The sequence below is a fragment of the Dysidea avara genome, chromosome 12, assembly GCF_963678975.1.
Source record: "Dysidea avara chromosome 12, odDysAvar1.4, whole genome shotgun sequence".
NCBI lineage: Eukaryota > Metazoa > Porifera > Demospongiae > Dictyoceratida > Dysideidae > Dysidea > Dysidea avara.
Genome location: NC_089283.1, coordinates 7,694,140 through 7,702,483, shown reverse-complemented (window position 1 = coordinate 7,702,483; position 8,344 = coordinate 7,694,140). Strand labels below are relative to the sequence as shown.

Here is an 8,344-nt window from a genome sequence, read left to right as displayed (position 1 = left end):
ATAAATTATGCGCTATACTGTTTAGCGTTTTCCTAGAATTTGTCTAGTGCAAGCACCAAAATTGTGTGTGAAGTACAGCTATATACCAACACAGAACATACTGCTAACTTCATACGAAAATCTATAACTATTATACTTGTTATATAAGCTATAGACATAGGCAGCCATTCTACCCCAATCATTAACAAAATCAGTATACTCTAATAGAACAGTCAATCACTCAAATAAAATGTCACATTTGGGATTTCTCAGTAGCTACACAGTGAATATACCTATACTATCTCAAAGCTTCTATATTTGGGAGGGGACATGCCCAGATTACCAACGTGCCCCCCCCCCCCCCCCCCCACACACACACACACATACTCAACACTCTTTGGCTTGCTCCACCAGCTTCTCATGACTAAATTGTATTCATGCTACTATTGTACATTTAACACTCTCATGATTGTTCAAAATACAGTATAGCGTAGCCTTTAAAATTAACACTGAATATACAGCAGTACTTTATCTAATGAAGCTGTATAACTATGAACTTGAAGTGCATGGCAGAACCCAGCATATCCAGACATGTAGCAGAGTTTGCAGTCACTTTTTCTTCATTCATGTAATTTACAAGACTGAAAATGTCTCTGCATCCACTGATGGAAGCTAGCATCATCTTCATATCTCTGCTGGTGTAGCTGACATTGTCATTGAATATATAAATATAGTGTGGAATACTGACATAGTTGCTAGTATAGCCTTATACAGTATAGTTAAATGTGAAAATATGTCATCAAAATAATGTTACAAACATCACAGGGTCTTGTAGTGAAAACCTTAGCTCTTTATGGCAAGTTTAGCAACACCAATCAGCACCTCTACACACAGTATTCTGGTGGTTATGGGTGCTACTCTCTAATCTGATCCAGAATCCTCTCTAATCTGACCAAAATATCATTTAGCAACACTTTTGTATAGAAAACAATCTGACACCTCTGTACTCCGTAATCCGGCACTAAATTTGATTCCCTATACTTGGAAATACATTGTTTTTGGCCTTTGTAATCTGACAGAATAATAGCAGCATGAAAAACATTCACTGAAAATGACTTTTAAGCAACCAAACCATTCAATTGGTTGACAATCACTGTGAAAAAAGCTCAGAATAATAAGGTCTATAACAGTCTTATTATTTTAGTATTGGAATGAAATAGTACAGCATATATTATTAGATTAGGACTTTACTATAACAAGCTTATTGAATACATTTAAGACAGTCATATATTAGAGATTAAATCACTAGTATAGTGCGGTGTATTATCAGACTATACTAAGCCTATTTCAACCATATATTGGCTACTATACTACTGTACTTTTTTACATTCCTATAATCTGTGGCTACCTTAATTAAATAATTTCTATAATTATATTTGTAATGAATTTAATTCTGTAAATATGTTAAAACCACAATAAGTACAGCTAGTAAATCAATGTCTCCTTGGCCATGGCAGTATCAAATCAATTTCGTCATTTATCAGTCTTTATCCAACTGCAGCAGGTAAGACAGTAAATACAATTCACAAGTTCCATTACAAATTACCTGTATTATCATCACTATGTAGAACTCTGTGACAATCTGATAGTCGTCTCCCACAGCTCTAATACAAAGATGGTAAATATAATGTGTATTCTGGATAATCGTTGGACTTACAGTTTGCAACAATAAGAATCTCATAAAACAGAGACCTTGTCTGGAAACCTAGTATTACTATGTAGAACGGCGGCTAGGTCCCACAACTCTATTAAAGATGGTAAATATAACGCGTATACTGAACAATCACTGTACTTACAGTTTGTAACAATCTTTTAAAACTGAGACCGACAATCCATGTACATCTAAGACAAGTCTAATAAGACCAGGTCTCACAACCCTAAATGGAGGCAAACATAATTCATATTCTGGATTATTTGGTGCACTTACAGGTGTTATCAGTGAGTCTAACCAGACATAAAACAGCCATGCACTTAGTATGTGACTTTGTTGGGCTAATGTGTTACGTAAGCTCACAAGAAGCATCTGATACACTGATAACCAAGTCCAAGAATCTTGTAATCACTAAGTACAACTGAAACAAGACTAAATATAATATAATTTGCATACTTTCAGTGAACTTACTTTTGTTAGCAATACGAGCATGGTCAGTGAAATAAGGACAAACAAGATGGAACAGGTTCTTGAAAACACTCAACTCATTTACAGTACCAGACAAGGTAGCAGCCGTCAGCTGTTGATAAAAAGTAGTGAAAAACATGAAGAAATGAGACCGGTTCCCAGAAGAAATGAGACCAGTTTCCACAAACCTAAACGAAGGTAAATATAAATTGTATACTGGACACTCTCAGTGTACTTACTTACAGATGTTAGCAATAAGAAGAATCTCCTAGAACTGAGACCAAGTCTGTAATTCTACCCTATTGAAAAGAGAATGAATAAAAACACAATCAGGCTTAATGCACTTACAGCTGTAAGTAATTAGAAGATGACGTTGATCAACTCCGTGAAAAAAGAACAAAACTGTCCGCATATGGTCACTACCAGATTCTTTAAAGAAAGCAGCTGCCATTGAAGGAAACTAACACTGCAGATGTTGTACACTGACAGCCTGTAGAACTAAGAGGTCCGACAAGAAACTGTACCTCTGAAGAGATAATATACAAAATCGTAAGAGCAGACCATGTATACTCTTACCGTTGATGGCTGATGAACTGTGTCCACTCGTCATCCGCCATAAGCTGAGATAACAGGATATACAACATGTAATACGTACACAGCAACACCAAAGTTGAATCGTTTGCAGGCCATTGTCATAAATACACAATAAACAATTTAATACGGCTAAACCTATCGTACAAGCTATCATTTTAGTCTAATACTTACTCATCTAGAGCTGTTTTTGATTGCTGCCATCGAAGGAATTGTCCACTTGGCCTGGGCGCGCCACTTCACCACTACAGCCAGCAGGGATGTACAGTTGTGGTCCATAACTATCATCGTGGCTCATTGGACGATAGCGCCGATCGCGCACACTCTCTCCGCTAGATACACCGTCGTATCACTCACATTTACAACCTCTGATACAACAATAGCGACAAAGATGGCGACTTAATTGCACCTAATACGCATGCGCACACCACTGACCCCTTCAATTTTAAACAAGCATTACTACGAACTTTTGCAGGTGTGCTAACTGTGCAAGAAAATCTAGATTTTTTATGGCTCTTAGATTGAATGATTAATTTTAGTGGTATTATATGCTTTGCTATATGAAAATGTGTGTGTATGAAATTATCACAACAAACTGAAGCTAGTTAGCTAGCTATAGTGATTAACAGAAGTGTAGCTACTTATTGTAAAATCATCATGACTTTGTTTGGTACAGTAAAAAAATCTTAAGTCACATGAGATGCTTATAATGAGATGGTGAAGCTAAAAATGAGACAATAATGAGACCTGATGGTGAACCTAAAAAGTTATCACATTTAGTTAAGTAAACAAAGCCATACAAAGAATGTGTATTAAACTAAAATATAATCTGTTTCCCATAATATAAGATGGGGTTTATACTAAAGTATAAGATAGTTAGTATAATGCAAGGCTATACTGAGATTATTTGTATAGTTTAAGCCATTAGATATACCATCTTATATTCCTCTTTTTTCACAGTGAATAATAGAAAACAGTTCATGTTAAAAACTTTGTGTGGTCCATTTTACCTGTAATTTGCTGCATAATCTGACATTATTCTAGATATCGCACATGTTAGATTACAGAAGTGACTTGATAATCCAACAACCACCTTAATCCAGCAAAATGTATGGCTCCCATTGAGTGTCGGATTAGAGCAGTTTGGCTGTATATATAGATATACATATACAAGTAATATAAATAACAGATGTGATGGGAAGAGAGAGTACAAAGCCACTCCAATGGCAGTAGTGTGATTTTGGGTATGGCCATTTTCACTTCTGGTAGGGATAGCTATTAGCCATGCACTGCACTATTGGACAGGAAATGGTTGATTATATTATAGGGTTGATGTGCAGAACAGATGAATGTGAAGGATGTATGCAGGCAGATCTCAGCTTCCATTGCAGATCAAAGAATTTTCAGGGGGTGCGTGCTAACAGAGGCAATTATGGAAGGGAGGGATAAAAAAAGTGGCCACTGACTGATGCATCTAATAAAGTACACTTAGAATTAGGGACATTCCCTGTCTAGAGTGCATGTGCAAAGAACTCCTGCAATGTTCAACTAAAAGAAACCATTTCAACTCACGCATACCAACCACATTTTCATCAAAAAGCCAATTATTTTCTTGATGATGCTTTGTGGATGTGATTCAGTGCATAAAACAAGATGAGAAAAGGTTCAATTTTAACGGCTGTTTGTTCCTAATGAAATCTTGACACAGTTGCCAAAGTAGCCATTGCTTGTGAAGTGGCAAAGAAGACCATAAGATCTCTGTTTGAGCAGGCTGCTCGCATTGCTGTCTCCTGCTCATTGGCATAAAATGGCCTAAACAACCAATCTTGATGGAAATGAGATTAACAGATAAGCCAGAAAGATGAAGGTCATATTGTAAACAGCTATACCGGTCTTCCTTCCTAGCTCTAGCAGCCAAAAGATGTTGCTGGGTATTGGTGGGAATAGTTAGTTCGAACAAGCAGATGGAATTATTGGAAACTAAAACCAAGTCAGGTCTGCTAAGGGTGGAAGAAAGATTGGTTGGAATGGTGCTGGGAGGGAAGACACTAGCAAGATATCCTGGAAGGTCAGCATAGGGTTTAAAACTGTCAGGTAAGTGCTGTTGAAGTCCATGAACAAGAACCTGTAAGACTGAATCATGTCTCCAGGTATACCTTCCTTGATCAAGAGCAACAGGACATCCAGTCAAGATGTGGTTTGTTGTGGGCTGGGTAGCTTCACAAAGGACACATTTAGGGCTAGTAATGATGTTCCACCTAGCCAGGTTCACAGGAGTTGGTAGAGTATCAAACCAACGTGTAGCAAGAAGGACAGCTATTTCTCAGGGAGGCTATACAACAATCTCTTCCACAAAGGACAAGCTTGCTCAAGAGTGACAATGTCTACAAATTTGTTCTGAACAGTTAATGTCTCGAACTCTGACTCCCAATAGTCAACATGACTTACATGAGTGCGACGTAAATCATGACGTGCACGGTTCTTGAATGTAGCAGAGTGAACGTTGGCAAATGAAGCCTTAGCAGCAGATACAGATAGTTGGAGAGACATCTGGACTGTTGCCTAGAACAGGATATCGCAGCTCTACAATCAGTGGGTCAACTGACCGCTGAACAGCCAGAACACATGAAAGCTTAGCTGACTGCTTCAGATGAGGTAAAAGGGGGAGATTCAACACATCTGGGTGAAAAACAGTTCCAGGAGTGCTATTCCGGGGGAGGTTCAACCAACTCTTCACAAATTTCAATATTGATGATTGTGTTGAAGTAATAGATGACACAGTAAGCCTCTCAACAGCCAAATGAAACATAATCATGCATTACTCATCAGTACCCATAATCCATGCAGGTTCAGCTCTAGTACCCCCAATTCCACCATAGTTTTAGTTAGTATTATAGTATAGTGCCCCAGTTTTAGTTATATAGTATTAGTTCCTGTACTCTATAGCTTAAGTTAGTTATAGTATGTCCGGTTTATTACAATCAGTGCATGTTAGTGATTCTATGTCAGTCAGATTTTCAAATAATTATACTGAGAGTTTTTGTGAGTAATGGGCAAGTTTTATGTCTCATGATGAATGGTGTTGATTACTAAAATACTTTTGTGTTTAAGTCTGGCTGTAAAAGGCAAGAAAACAAAGATCCAGTAGTAATCCAGTCCAGTGATTGGATACACTCTAAATTACAGCTGTAAATTAAATTTGAATGTACTTCTTATTCCTTCACAAAAATATTTCCCGTTCAAGATTGTTGCTTGTTAAACGATTTCTTTTCTCTCTGTCATTGATCTTATCATGCCTGAAGTAGTTCCACACTCCACTTGACTTAGGTCTAGATCTTCCACCTGGTCCGGCACTAGTTTCACTTGCCACTGTGTACAAATGAACAAAACTTGAGCTTAAATAACATTAGGAATGCTAAATCAGCAGAATTAATGCTAACACATTTATGGTAGCATTTGTAGGCATCAGCACCTAGAAGAAAAGTGCTAAGCGGTTACGTAATGTACGATACCCTTTTAGTTCTTGAACTAAACATTTTAGCCAGATTTTAGAACCAAAAGTTGAAATAATTTTAGTTTAATTTACTCTAATACATTGTATAACTTCCTTCTGCTGGTCAGGCGGCATTTTATGATTGACAACTTATACAAAATAACAAATTAGACTGGAGGGATTTTGGTGTGATAGACCAGTCACCAAAATGTCACTTGATCTTACATGCCACAACCTTCTAGCAAATTACGAGAGTGCACACACACAGAAGAGATTAGAGTGGGCTTACACAGGCTGGTTATAGAAGTTAAGTAGTCTTACAGATAATCACAAGTATTCTAATGGCTGCTCTTTCACATAACTTCTTAGATGAATGCTTTATTAGAGTGTTTCATTATGTTAGTAAACTGTTCTTATAGATGGACACACGTAAGTGAAGTTATTACTCCATTCACCATAACGTAAAGGTTGAGATAACAGTTTAAGAAGAAACTGTGGTCTTACTGCATGCACATATTATCCTGTTAAAGTTGCAGTACATTCATCTATCAGTGTGCTAGCACACTCTCAACCACTAAAAATCATATCATGAGATTTCTGCCACCTCATTTAATGTTGGAGAGATGTGTCAGTGGTACTTGCAGTACACAAGCATGCTTAATAGTTTTCAGTAGCCAAAATTAGTGCTGTATCTAATTGGCCATTAATTTTACTTTTAGATTAAAGTAAAACTATAACCGATTTTACTAAAACTAAAAGGGGCCAAATTGTATAACTAAAGCAAAATATATAGTTGTGTCCATTTTTTGTCTGAGCAACACATGTATGCATATTGGTGCAAAGTTAAAGTGGTTATAGAAGTAACTACAATGACATACATTCCAGTCATACTTATGGTTGCACCCTCCTCCTCCCTTTAAGAAGGCTATAGTTGTAAAGGACATAGACTAAGTTATTTTAGTCAGATCCATAGTAGTGGGTAGCTATACTATCACCATTAAGAATGAGACTACTATTTCTTGTGAAACATATTTTGCTAGAAATTATAAACAAGATCACACAAAAAGTGCTCCATGGAGAACCATTTTCCAAGCTACATATAGTCAAAGTTGTCAATACCAATTAGAGCTGGATCATATAAGACACTCATACAATTGAGAAAATAATATATTAATGATGTTTTTTAATTTGTGGTACTCCATGGCACTTTGAAAACTGCTTCTCTGTTTCCTCCAATCAGGTTTAGTTGGTGATCACAAGTGAAGATTTTTTTGGTGGTTGGCTATAAAACCACAGTAGCCTACCATGTCTTTTGGTTCTACCATGCCTCCATGGTGGGAAATATCCATCTAATCTATATATATATCCAACTGACAAGTAAACGAAAACAGCTATCTGGTTATCTCTGCATTTTGCTTAAACTATACTTTGAGGAACGTTTCAATTTAATTACTAACTCCCAAATGTGCAAGAACAAGCAAAAACACAAATCATTTCACCATCAAACCAGTGGTACTTTGAATCTCCCTTGAAAATTAATCTTGATTGAAGCAAATGCAATAACAGTGTACAAGTGACTATATATGTGTTCTAGTGTTGTTTTAGTTCTCAGTGACTTTAAACACACATCATACAAACACACATCACACACACACACGCACATACGCACACACGCACACACTCACAACACACACAACACCCACACACGCACACACACAAACACACACAACACACACAACACCCACACACGCACACACACAAACACACACAACACACACACACAACACACACACACACACACACAACACACACAACACACACACACACACAACACACACACACACACAACACACACACACACACACACACGCACACACACGCACACACACACACACACACACAACACACACAACACACACACACACAACACACACACACACACACACACACACACACAAACACACACAACACACACAATGTTATGCTTCACACTCTCTTGCAAAGGAACATAATTATGATGAAACCCACAATGCAGAATGTACATGTAAAAAACTAAATGGCAGGTATTATGAAACATATGCATATTTTGCCCCATACATGTA

At 37.2% G+C, this 8,344-nt stretch overlaps 1 long non-coding RNA gene across 4 annotated transcripts; it reads right to left on the bottom strand.

Moving 5' to 3' along the window:
• Positions 1-1,400: 1,400 nt before the first annotated feature.
• Positions 1,401-3,215, bottom strand: LOC136240584 (uncharacterized). Of its 4 annotated transcripts, none has more exons than XR_010693898.1 (10): positions 2,924-3,215; positions 2,735-2,778; positions 2,507-2,684; positions 2,402-2,457; positions 2,162-2,346; positions 1,967-2,122; positions 1,836-1,916; positions 1,697-1,784; positions 1,586-1,643; positions 1,401-1,534 (listed from the first exon to the last, which is right to left on the bottom strand). It is a non-coding gene; the product is annotated as an uncharacterized lncRNA (long non-coding RNA). The 4 variants fall into 4 exon arrangements; XR_010693897.1 differs by having other exon boundaries at positions 1,967-2,111; positions 2,398-2,457; positions 2,924-3,211; XR_010693896.1 differs by having other exon boundaries at positions 1,967-2,111; positions 2,924-3,210.
• Positions 3,216-8,344: the final 5,129 nt, after the last annotated feature.